Source organism: Ixodes scapularis, unplaced genomic scaffold (genome assembly GCF_016920785.2).
Source record: "Ixodes scapularis isolate PalLabHiFi unplaced genomic scaffold, ASM1692078v2 PGA_scaffold8__174_contigs__length_109621045, whole genome shotgun sequence".
Taxonomy (NCBI): domain Eukaryota; kingdom Metazoa; phylum Arthropoda; class Arachnida; order Ixodida; family Ixodidae; genus Ixodes; species Ixodes scapularis.
In genome coordinates this window covers 95,925,293-95,937,382 of record NW_024609883.1, presented here as the reverse complement: position 1 = coordinate 95,937,382, position 12,090 = coordinate 95,925,293, and the positions used below count along the sequence as shown (strand labels likewise).

Below are 12,090 nucleotides of genomic sequence, written 5' to 3'. Positions count from 1 at the left end.
ATAAGATTAAATGTGATGCTTCTTATGCAGTGCTGGGAAACCTTAGAGTCACGGAACTAAGCTGAGTTCAGAATAAGGACACTCGAGTAGTCTTGGTGTTCAAGATGGTTGCCCCCAGTTACCTGACCCTGTATCTGAAATGACAAAAAGGAGCTTTCCCCTCCCCTGGAAATTTTAAGGCTGTCCGGGACGGAGCAAGACCGTTTCGCCTGAGCTTTTTTGGTACCGTATGTCTAAAGCTTGGGAATTCGCATTTTAGAAGTCAACTGAGCTCACTCTTCACTAAGCACCGAAATGGCTGCACTCAGAGGATAGTCGGTGAATTAGCGTAGCCTATTTAAGGAAACCAATGATGGTGGACAAATAAACGCCCAAACGAGTAACTTTTTTTTTAAAGCTGGCAGATACACGAGTACAAAACAAAAGGGCGCGTTTTTATTGCACATTAATCAACTTACTGTTTTCTCAATGACATATATATATATATATACGCACATCACATCACATATATATATGTGATGTGTGTGCGTAAATATATATGTGGGTGTGTGTTTGTTGATAATTATTTGGTGTTCTTAAGAGCTGTCGGCAAATTGGCATTGCAAAAGGTTGTAGGTGATGTAATGACCATTTTCAAGCGCTGCTCTCCAGGCCTAAAGTTCACCTACAAACTTGCAGTTTTTGGATGTGTGTTGGCGTGTGTGTTGGCGTTACAACCCGCGAACCAAGAAGGAAATCCTGCCATACGATGCCGCCCATTCTAAATTTGTGAAACGAAACATTGCCACGTCATGCCTTAAAGCTTCACTGTACAGGTTTTGTCACCATGCCATGCTTGACAGCTATGAAGCTCAGGTCAAGCGACTTTTAGGAGCAAGATTTTCTCTGTCCGTTTTGCTTGGTGTCTCTCAAACACTCTTGAAAAAAAAGTCAAGAGTGGTTCTCAGGAACCAAAAGTAAAGCCTAAACAAAGACCTCAGATTATCCCATATTACATAAGGTTTCACATAATTTAAAGAAGTGGCTAACCGGTTCAACGTGCCAATGTTTTTTTCCGGCGCCTCGCAAATTAGCACAACTTTGCCCGCGAGTAAACCAGTCAAGCAGTAACAAGAGGTCATGTACGCTTAAACATATTGTCACGGGTGGTGAGTCGTGACCAATAAACAAGAAATAAAGAGAAATAAATAAACGTTTAATGTGGCGAACTTGTGCCAAAAATGAAGAAGGAAACAGAAGAAAGCAGAGCGTCGCGGGCGTCGAAGTCGGCGTGTCAGCAGAATCGAGCGCTAGGGCGAGACTGACTCGACAAGGTCGCGGGCGGCCTCTTATCTAGAGTGCGTCGCTATCTCGAAGATTCGGCGAAAGCGGCTCGAGCGTCGCGTGATCGGGCGAGAATGAACACGCACTTTCTAGAAAACAAAAGCAGGAATAAGTGATAGAAGTTACATGCGGTACATGAATAAACGAGAACTTTCTGGAGGTCCGTGACCGAGCGTTGCTTTCTCAGCCCTGGGCGCGGCAATATCAACAAGTTCGTGGATAGCGTGGTGGGTGTCATCTACAAAATCCCATTGTCATGCGGCCGGGTTTATATAGAACAATCGGGACGCTGCGTCAATGAGAGAATGCGTGAACATGCCCTAATTCCCTGCGGTCAATGACAGGAGGTCACTTATGCGTACACTGCAGAGACTGCTTGTGTCACCCCGTCTTCAAAGATACCATAATCATTGGCAGAGGGCGCACAAAAGTGCAAAGAGAGGTGCTGGACGCTCATACTAACGAAAAAGCGGGTTGGGGGCATTGCGTCAACCAACCTCCGGTTTATCTTCACAGAAAAAAAGATAGATTTTATAGATGCCTGGTGAGCGACACGCCATTGGTTGTTTCGGCGTTGGTTGGCTTTGTGGTATTTTCTTGTTTGAGCCGTTTTTAATAAAACTTCAGTTCTTGTCATGTGCACTACTCTCGTTGTCCTCGTCTTTTTTGCGCTCTGTTCTCAATTCCTTAAGTCTGCTCTGACCTTGACGGACTGTGTTTGAGCTCCGCGCCAGACATCTCTTAGCATCAACGCTTTCATGAGTCTCTTATTGCCGCCGTTGAGGCAAGACACTAGGGTCAATGGCGAAGCAGTGTCTAAGCAACACGCATAGAGCAAGTGCCAAGTTTTACTTGACGTGTCGCACCCAGAAGGCGACTCAAAAAAGAAGCACATGCTTCCCTTAGATAAGCATGGCAAACCGGGCCCGCGATGAGCTGCCATTAGCCGCTTATCGAGGAGCCGTCTGGTGGCGGAGCTCGTAACCAATACGAGGAGAGGACTTTATCTGAGCAGCTGCGACTCGCGCGGTGTTCACACATATCTAACAGTGTGGCATGACCTAAGCTCGCGAAACGCCATACTTAATGTCACAGCGCAAAGAACTTTTTTTTTTTTTTTGTATGTTTCAACATATTTTTATTCGTCATTAGCCGAACTCCATCAGGAGATTGCAAAGATTGGCTCTCTCGAGTGCTTCGCGGGAAAGTAGACGCAACAGACTTTTTAAAATTTGAGGAGCTAAAAAACCAAAATAACGTTTTCAAGTTTTTTTTGTTTTGTTTTTTTCGTGTAAGCAAAAAACAAAATGTGGGAGATAGGCTGTACGAACCCTAGAGAGTCATTACCATCGTTAGAAAATCGCTCGTGCGAGTGCGTTCACAGCTCATTTCATCGCAACGTGGTATGTCGTTGGTTCAGAACGACTTCGCTGAATAAAATAGAAGAAAAATTAAAAAAAAAGAACCAGAAACAGACGAAGTGGTTTGTACGAACAGTTTAGGCAAAAAGATCTCAAGTTGCGTCACGCCGCAGTTCTATGAGATGTGGCGCGCTAAAACTTCATTTTCTCTCACAACTTGATTTTGTCTTCTTTTTTTTTTTTTTAGAATCGGGGACGTAATTAAAATTTTGGGCATGCCTGTCCGTTTAAAGCGAGCGTTTTATTTTGTTTGTTTGTTTTCAACTAGGTTGCTGCTTATAGAAAATGAAGACAACAAGAAATACGATCTTTTCTTTTTTCAGCAAGCATGTCTGCGGCTGGGTTAAGTGTTCCCCAATGCAAATGAGCCTGCCTTTATTTCCCTAACAGCACCATCCGTGGTCGCTGCGGTCCCGAATTTTAACGATACTCCACCTCCCCTTTTACCACGTTGCTTTCCTTTTTTCCCCTGTTCAAAGTATTGCTTTTTTCTTCTTTTGTTTCGTTTTTAGAACATTTAATCTGGTCTCCTTTATTTCCTCCCTTTTGATTTTTTTTTTTTTTTTGGGGGGGGGGTGGGATGGGGGAGAAGAGGTTTGGGGAAGGGGGGGGGCATGTCATTCCCAGAACTAAATTAGGAGCCCCTCAGCGTAATTTGTAACGCAACCGCCTAACCGAGTTTTTTAAACGTCTAGCGTCGTTAGCAAGTCTGCAAGAAGCTATTCGTACTCTTCGTTTTTTTAAACATAATATATATATATATATATATATATATATATATATATATATATATATATATATATATATGTATTGTTATTGTTATTGTGGCATGTTAGCGGCGTGTCAGAAGTGATTACTTCTTGAATGTACTACAATAAAACAAATCTCGGTGTCCGTTTCTTTTTTTTAGCTTTTTTTTATAGTCGTTATTTGCCGCGCGGTTACTCAAAAGTTCAAAATAATAGTTATAAAAAATAGCGAAATAATAGTTATAAAAATAATACTATCCTGTACCGGATCAAAATATACTTATTTTTTGTTTTGGTACTGACTTTTTTCTAGAAAAAAAAAAGTGTATGGATGCGTGGGTGCCACCTACGGAAGCCGACAACGCCTTAAGGCTAGCCCACATGGCGCGTTTTTCAGTGCGTCTACACGCGCGTCTCGGCTTGGCGCGCGCGCTAAGCAGGACGCGTGCGCCCAGTCAAACCACACGCAGCGCTACCGTGCAGCGCTTCGCGTCTGCGTTTCTGAAGCGTCTGCCCAACGTAGCCAGACGCGCTTAAGAAACAAAAGCAAACATTAAATAGAAATCGCGCGGTAAATGATGGCTACATGCCGTAATATTTAATTTTAGTAGTAGTAAACACTCATTTTTATTACAGCAATCGCAATGAAGCTCAATTTCACTAATTTTCATCCTTTTTAGTGCGTACGCCTCATCCACGTTTCGATACGCCATTTACAGCTGGCCGCTGGCCGCTACTGTGGTTACGTTGTAGCGGTTATTGCCGGTAGTACTAATTTTGTACCTTTGTCTCTCGGTGTCCTTGTATTCTTTACATTTGGCCTGCCAGAGTGCAGGACGCTTTTGTACTTCGCTAGGTTCTCTCTGTTCCGCTGAAGCAGCGTCAGCCTCTCCCGCGGAGCAGAGAGGATTCCCTGGACTTGTGTAAAAGGTATGATAAACTGATATCCGCGGGAGGAAGGACGTAACTACCCATGTTCGCCCTGCTGCTAGCGTTGGCGGGGCATAAAAGCCGTTTTTATTTAAGGCCGCGAGCGTGCAAATTTTGTAAACTCCGCGCGCGCGGGTATGTGTGTGTGCGTGCGCGCGTGCGCTTTGCCTTGGAATGGCACAGGGCTGCTACCCGTATTTGTGTGTATCTTTCTGTTTTGAGTGTTTTTATTTATTTTCCTTTCCCGTATCCCTTTCCCTACTTGGCGGCGGGCTAGCAGGCCCACCTGCGTAAGGGTCTCTACCTTTTCGCCTAGCCTCGCACGCTGCCGAGTGGGTATCGCAATATGTGCAAATAAAAATTATTATTATTATTATTATCGCCTTCGTCGCGAGGTCTGTGGCGAAAACTACAGTCCTACAGTGGAGAAAATTCAAACGCTCCTTGCAACTAGTGAACACGGCGGTTCATTGGTTGTTGCCTTCTGGACGCAGCGCGAGACGCGACGCGTGGACGCAAAATATCTGGCTCCTCCAGATACGCCGGGATGCGTCAAAAAACGCTGCGTTTCGTCCCGGCGCCGGAAGTGACGTCAAAGCGCAGGCGCAGACGCGACGCAGACGCGGAGAAAAGCGCACCATGTGGGCTAGCCTTTACTTTCGTCCGTGACGTCAGACTGAGGGTCCGATAATTGCGGCTGTTTATTCGCTCCCCCTCACGCATTTCTTATCACGTTCGCGTGATCCTGTATTGCACGGACACCTGGGCGTCAACTATTTCGTGATACGCTGCCAAGGCTATAGGGTATGCCTTCCGCAGTGCTTGAACGCGTCCTCCACACACGAAGGAGAGAGAGAGATGAGACGCCTTGGGCACACGCGTCAGAATACAGCCGCCATTGCTGACCTTCTCTTGTCTTACCCAGATGCTGGCCACTGAAGCGGACGTTGACGAGCCTCTGCACAGGTCAATGCTGGGAAGAAGGACACAGTAGAACGTAAAATACGGCAATAGGGCGTTTGCGAAGACCGCGTTTCCCCGCTCCGCTAAGCCCTCCGCAACGAAGAAGCCGGTACTGCGCCTGCGCGCCGAGGGCCTTGACTCTAGAGTTTAGGGTATCATAGCGGGTTGCGGAAAGCGTTACGGGACGGCGAAAACATCGTAATAACCGTCCTTGCTGCGTTAATAGGGAGTTTTTGTAGATCGTTTTCGCCAACCCGCAAATCCCTTTGCAGTCCGCTACGATACCCCTCTATAGTCAAGGCTATCGGCGCGCAGGCGCAGTAGTAACTTGTTCGTTGCGGAGGGATTAGCGGAGGGGGAAACGCAAAAGTAAACATTAGACAGAAGTCTGTCTGGTTGGGGAAATAATTATTAAAAAATGACGACCAGCCAATCCCTAAATCAGGGGCCCAACGTTTTGAAACCTGTTCGGCTTCTTCAAAAGCGACTATAAAAGAAAAAAGCCGCAATCTTCTTTTCTTTTTTTTTTTCCCCTATGGCGGAGGCGAGTGTGCACGATCCCTTATTCTACCTCTTTGTTTTTTGAAGACACATGGTGGAGCCCGTTCACATACACAGATGGCAGTGCGCCAAGAGACCTATTGATGTTTGTTGGCGTGGTCTGAATGTGCCAAGATTCAAGGAAGAGCCTCCGGCGAAGATTAGTTTCGATGTCCAGGATCCGTGTGTTTAGAAAGTCAATGCGGTGGTCATTTTTTTTTTTTTTTTCACAGTGTTCAGCAATTGCGCTGCGTTCTTGATCGAAGTTGCGCACATCAGCCTCGTGTTGACGAATCCGTTCATGATAGTTCTTTGTTTCGCCGATGTACGAGGGTGGGCACCCTGCGCAGGGAATCTCGTACACCACACCTTGAGCTCTCTCTTTAGGGGGCCGATCTTTCGGTCGTGGCATAAAGCGCCCAAGGGTTGAAATTGGCTTGTGGGCCATCTGAATGCCTTCCTTCGCTAGCACCCGTGCCAGCGCTTCACTTGTTCCCTTGATGTAGGGGACGTTGATGCGCGTGGTTGGCCGGCGTTTCGTATCAACCTGTGACTGGCGATGTTGTCAACTTTGTTTAGGACGACGGGCAATGCGGTGTATGAAGCTGCCCGTATATCCGTTCTCCTTGAGGTCGCAAATGATGGTTTCTTCTTCTTTTCGTCGGTCAGAATCAGTTGAGCAAAGGTTCTTTGCCCTTGATAGGAGTGTGTTAACGCCCGATACTTTATGACTCGTTGGGTGGTTGGAGTCAAATTGGAAGTATCTTCCGGTGTGCGTTGGTTTCCGGTAAACTGAGAACTCTATGGCCTCAGCCATAGAGGAAAAAGAAGATTGCGGCTCTTTTCCTCCATAGTCGCCCCCGAAGAAGAAGCCAAACAGGTTTCGAAACGTCGGGCCCCTGATTTAGAGATTGATTGGTCGTCATGTTTTAATAATAATGTATGAAAACTTCTTATTAATGAAGTGGAGAAAACGTAATAAGAGGAAACAAAAACTGAAGGTCAGTTATGGCGGCGCCAATGCACAGCTGATACAAAGCGTCCATACCCTTACAGAAGTGCGGTGCTGCAGCTCTGTGAGAGCCGCGATAGCCTTGGCGTGCCACAGTGTATAGTTGTGTAGCGTGACATTTGGTGCTGCGGACAGAGCTACCGAAAGCTCGCGCCGCAGGACCCGGGGAATCCTGGCTTCGAGCCCCTCTTCTTCCTATTTCGACTTGGATGAGCCTCATGCAATCGTGTAACCTCTACTGCATGATGCTTGTTGAAGGCCCCAGGCCACGAGTGATACCGTAGTGAGCAGAGTTCCAATACTATATATACAGCGGAGACACCAGACGCGTGTTGAGGCTGAATAAATTCCGGCAGTCTAAGCGTACCCACAACGCAAATTCTCCGTGGAAAGTGAACAGAAGAGTGCAAAGACCTTGTATCTACATGGTGTCGTTGCACTACCCACCGCTATAGACGCTTTCAGCGAGTGAGTTACTCGAACTGCCACCAGTCGGCGCGCCCACGTTTGCAAGTCCGGTCTCAGGGCGCCGCCATCTTCCTCAGTGGGGTGCGCTCTCGGGAGCGGCCATAATCCGATTACGACGCCTTAGCAAGGCTTCGTAATCGGATTATGACTGGTCCAAGCGCACCCCAGACAGGCAAGATGGCAGCGCCCTGAAGCCGGACTTGCAAACGTGTATAGCCGCCCTTCAGTTTCTCGCCGTTGCTCCGCGTTGTGTGCTGCACAGGCCACTACCAGAGCTTCGTTTTCGTGTTCATTCACGTTCCCCGTTGAAATCTTGTATTTTCTTTAGGTTTTTTTTCGATATTTAGGACTTTCATTTAATCATTTGATATTTATATTTCGAAATAGCTCTTGTATTTTCTTATTTATGGAATGGAATCGGACAGCGGATGGGTCGACGATACAAGATTACGAGGCTTCAATGACCATGTAAGTTCATCCCATTCTTACGTTTTTGTCACTAATAAAGGGCAGTCAACACTATTGCGACATATGTAAATTGCAACTGACGCAGTAAGGCTATCGCAGACGTGCTTCTCGCTGCATGTGCGCGCTCGTTTCCGTAAAGCCGACCCGCATGTCAGCGATTTAGCGTGCGACGAGACGAGCCACTGAGACTTGTTATTTTTTTTTTGTTTCTGTTTTATTTACAAATACTGTCGTTCGTCGCATTGCTCGGTTTTTTGGGGTGTCTAGAAAACCTCGCTCACCGTCTTGGTCGCTTGCTCCGTCGCTTCCATGCGGTTTGCCTCGTCGCACGACTGACTGAGCGATAGCGAAGCGGCCGGGTCGCCGTCGCTTATCTGGTCGCTTGCCAAATCGCTTACATGCGGTTTATACTCAATTAATTTCCATGCACACAGCATTGAACCATTGGGGTCTCGATATTAAGTATAAACCGCATGCAAGCGATTTGACGAGCAACGAAGCAAGCGACGGTGACCCGCTTCGCTGTCGCTCGGGCAGTCGCGCGACGAGGCAAACCGCATGGAGGCGACGGGAGCAAGCGACCAAGACGGTGAGCGACGTTTTCTAGAAACCCAAAAAACCGAGCGATGCAACAGGCGACAGTGAGAAATCTTCGTCGCTGACTCTCGTCGTTGTTGCCGTCGCTCGTCTCGTCGCACGCTAAATCGCTTACATGGCGGGTCGGCTTTACGGAAACAAGCGCGCACATGCAGCGAGAAGCATGACTGGATAGCCTTACTGCGTCAGTTGAAATTTGCATATGTCGCAACGGTGTCGACTGCCCTTTATTAGCGAGAAAAAACGTTAGAATTGGATGAACTTGCATGGTCTCCGAAGTCATAATCTTGTATCGTCGATCCATTCGCTGTCCGATTCCATTTCATAAATAAGAAAATACAAGAGCTATTTCGAAATATAGATATCAAATGATTAAATGAAAGCCCGAAATATCGAAAAGACCTAAAGAAAACACACGATTTTAACGCGGAACGTAAAAGAACGCGAAAACAAAGCTCCGGTGGTGGCCGGTGCAGCACACAATGCGGAGGAACGGCGAGAAACTCAAGGGCGGCTATGGCGGCAGGGTCACGTGACGCCAAGATGGCGGCGCCCATGAAATGTTGCCTGAAAGGGTCTATAGGCCAACGCGCTCTGTGGCGTACCAACTTGTTTTTAAGTTTGTGTGTGTGTGGGGCGGGGAGGGGGGGGCAAACCACCCCCCCCCCCCCCCTTAGGGCCGGGGGGCGGTGCCCCTGCCCCTTGGTATTCCTTGGGCGCCGCCGGCCAGTGTTTGCCCTGCCGAGTGGCGGCTGTTTCAGAAGGTTGGTGATCATTTGAGCCCCTTCTCGTTTCGGCCATCTCCCTTGGGCCTTCTCAAAACAACCATTCTCAAAAAGACCTTCTCTGTTGGACCTGTCGCATTTGGTCCTTTCCCGTTTCGTCCTTCTCACTTGGCCCTTCTCAAAACAACCATTCTCAAAAAATATATTCTTTCTTGGACCTGTCGCATCTGGCCCTTTCCCGTTTCGTTTTTCGCATTCCAACCCTCCTCATCTGGGCCTGTTCTCGTTTCGCCCTTCCCACGTGGCCCTCTTCAAAACATCCATTCTCAAAAAATATCTCGCTTTGACCCGTCGCACCTGACTCGTTCCATACCAAAATCGTGTTGTAGGGTAATATTAATAAATGCATTGATATATTTCGTGCGTGTGTCTGCGTGTGCCACACTACCGGCATACTCTCTCTAGCTGCTAAGGATTTTAGCAGTGCGTCGAGGTCGTCGTGAAAAACTATTAGCTGCCAATAAAACAGACCAACTATTTATCACAGCCAGATCATATTCCGAAATGTCACGTTGTTTGAGGTCTCTCGATTTGGGGCAATGCCACCACTTCTATATGCAGAGGTTTTCAAATGGGGGTCTGCGAAGGCATCCTAGGGGTCCGCGAAGCCCTGTCTCATCAGTACGTCACGCACGGCAATATTAGTTGTCTTCACGTTGAGAAAAAGCGTTTCAATTTTCGGGTGAGTACTCTCGTGTGTATGTCAATGAGATAAGTCTATATACTTCACACTAGCAATTAGTTATATCCGTTTATTAAATCATTATAATTTCTACAAGGGGTCCGCGAAACATTAGTGGTCGAGAACCACTGCTGCTATTTCTGTTCAAACAAAGTTTCCAAATTAAATGCTCATTGTTTTTTTTGTTTTTTTGTTTTCGTTTGCTTAGAAGAAGGGAAGCAGGCGTCATTGTACGGTTCTCAGTGTGTACCTCTACACATAACATATATCTGATGGTATGTTGGGAGCCCAAGCAAGGTAAGGCTCATCAACAAAGCCGCGAAGGCATAACGACGTTAGAAGCATGCCGAACTAGTGTCATTCGGTCGTAGCGCGAACGGGCGAAATGAGAATGGGTCCAGTTGCGAAAAATACAATTTGGATCTTATGAGAAGGTTCAAACAAGGCGGACCAAATGAGAATGGGAGGAAATGCGCACGGTCAAAATGCGAATGGGACGTTTTCAGATAACGGGCAAAATGAGAATGGGCCCAGTTGCGAAAAACACGATCCGGATCTTATGAGTAGGTTCTAACGAGAAGGACCAAATGAGAATGGGTGGAAATGTGCAGGGTTCAAATGCGAATGGGATGTTTTGAGATACACCCGTTTCAGGGGGGCAAAACACATGGCTTGCCCCCCCCCCCCCCTCCCCCCCCACACACACACTGAAAACTGGGGTGCAAGCGCCCCCCTTGACCTCCCGGTTGGTACGCACATGAACGCGCTATTTCCAAATAAGCCCACACGAGGCCAACGCACAGTTTCCACATGAGGTGTGGGCACTGCGCCTGCGCAGGATCCAGATTTTATTCTGCGATCGCGCCCTGCCAATAGCAGCGCCACCGCCGCGGCATGACGTCAGGGCCGCGTGTTGGCACCTAATAACGTTGCCTGTTGGTCAACGACGTCAGCTCAGTCACGGAACTGCTCAATGACGCTGCTTGCACCCCCTAGCAGAACCCCCTCACTCACCACGACTCGACTCCCATCGTTCAACGCGCCGGACGGCTGTTATGGTAAATGCAGTGTATTCGATGAAAAGTGTGCGTTTCCAAGCACAGCATTTTGATGGTGTTCCACCGTACTCTGTGGAACACACCGTTTTGAAACGAAAATCCAGATGGCGCTTCAAACGAAGGGAGGAGGTTTGAAGTGAGTGGGGGGGGGGGGGGGGGGTACCCCTTTCCGAGGGAGTTCCACAACTGAGGTAATCCAGTAACGTTGGTGTAGGTGCATACATGGCTGGAACGTGACGTCATTGCATCATGCTTTTGGTCATTCCCACTCGTTCGTGCCGACGTTACTAGATTGGCTCAGTTACGGAGCTGTCCGGCTTGCACGAGCGGTACTCACCCTCTCCCCCCTCGGCTCGCCTCTCGTCATTCGACCCGCTACCGTTTCTGGGGGACGGCTTCTATGGCAGCTGCTGCGCACTCTATGAAATAGGTATGTTTCAAAGCACAGCGTCTTGATTTCGTTTTGCCGTACTAATAGAACATACAGTCTTGAAACGAAAATCTAGGTGACGCTTCAAACGACGGGAGGCGGACTCAGGGGTGTGAGGAAGGGGGATACCCCACTCCGTGAGAGTTCCACAACTGAGGTTATCTTAGTGACGTTGGTTTATACCGAGAAGAAACAAAATGGTGGTTCGAAACGTATGCTTCGGAAGGTGCCCGTTGTGTATTAAGGCTACTATACTCACAACGGCCGCTGATTTGACGTCGGTGCAAGCTATGTAGTATATTCTTGCATAATGCTCCTTGAATGGGTAACTGTTGTGGGACAGCACTAGACTTGCACCAGTCTCGTACACGTTACTAAAAACAAAAGTAATCGATTAAAATTACAATTAATCTCGCTTAAAAAGTACTCAATTAGATTACTCGATTACTTTAGAAGAGAAGTAATCAACCGCTACTTGAAACAACCACTACTTTTCTGATTACTTCATATTTTCAAAACGACAAATTTTTCTACCCGTTTGAAGACGGGTCTTTCGTATTGTTCAATATTGAACTAGGATAACTGAATTACTAACTGCTTCTTACTCCATCAATTTTGCTAATTGGTTCGTAGATTCTTTGGTAGGAAACTTGTACGAACAATG

General features: G+C 47.4%; 1 protein-coding gene across 1 annotated transcript in view; it reads left to right on the top strand.

Annotated features, from left to right (window-relative positions):
* LOC8029641 (sodium- and chloride-dependent GABA transporter 1) overlaps positions 1-12,090 on the top strand; it is a 130,836-nt gene that overhangs the window by 96,007 nt on the left and 22,739 nt on the right. The gene's annotated exons all lie outside the window — the stretch shown is intronic.